This window comes from Hippocampus bargibanti, linkage group LG10 (assembly GCF_051943395.1).
Source record: "Hippocampus bargibanti isolate YZ-2025 linkage group LG10, ASM5194339v1, whole genome shotgun sequence".
NCBI classification, from domain to species: domain Eukaryota; kingdom Metazoa; phylum Chordata; class Actinopteri; order Syngnathiformes; family Syngnathidae; genus Hippocampus; species Hippocampus bargibanti.
In genome coordinates, this window is record NC_142743.1 from 10,684,802 (window position 1) to 10,685,406 (window position 605).

At 33.1% G+C, this 605-nt stretch overlaps 1 protein-coding gene across 2 annotated transcripts in view; it reads right to left on the bottom strand.

Annotated features, from left to right (window-relative positions):
• Positions 1-335: 335 nt before the first annotated feature.
• pdgfba (platelet derived growth factor subunit Ba) overlaps positions 336-605 on the bottom strand; it is a 17,975-nt gene continuing 17,705 nt past the window's right edge. Inside the window, exon 7 of one of the 2 annotated variants that reach the window (XM_089006932.1) lies at positions 336-605. This exon is cut by the window's right edge and continues 335 nt beyond it. The gene's annotated coding sequence lies outside the window, so the exon portion shown is untranslated. The other variant, XM_089006931.1, reaches the window with a different exon arrangement.

Here is a 605-nt window from a genome sequence, read left to right on the forward strand (position 1 = left end):
GGGAACCAATTAAGTTCGTAAGTCAAGGTATCACTGTATATTGCATTGTATCTTGGACAGCCACCCTTATTTCAAGCCCATATAACTCCAGATGTAAATAATTTATCACCTAACTCTTTTTTTGCTAAAAGAAGAGAGGCTAAGGTTTCTAACGCTGTATTGAATGTTTATGTATTCCGAAAAAATAAACAATTTTGCACGTCTGGCAGTGAATGAGTTAACAAAAGTAAACTATTGTGATTTAGTTTAATTTAGCCAGTTGTTCATTTTGACACCATTTTCGGATGTATGTATTATTATTTCCCACAGAACATGTCAATCGCTCTCTCATAAACATGTGCACACACCAACATAACATCTGATGGGATTTTTTTATTTTCTATGAAAAATAACATTCCAGACAGTTACAGTGTGTTCCACCAACAGTTCATTTGACTTGAAACAGCAACAACAATAATAATAATAACAATAATAATAATTACAGTTGAGAACCAAAGGACTTCATTTTCATCCTTTTTTTGTTTTTAATAAGTTAAGAAATAAAAAGTTGCTCAAAGCGTTTTATAGATTGACGCCGTAGGGTGCTAACTGTCTCACAGCGTCTG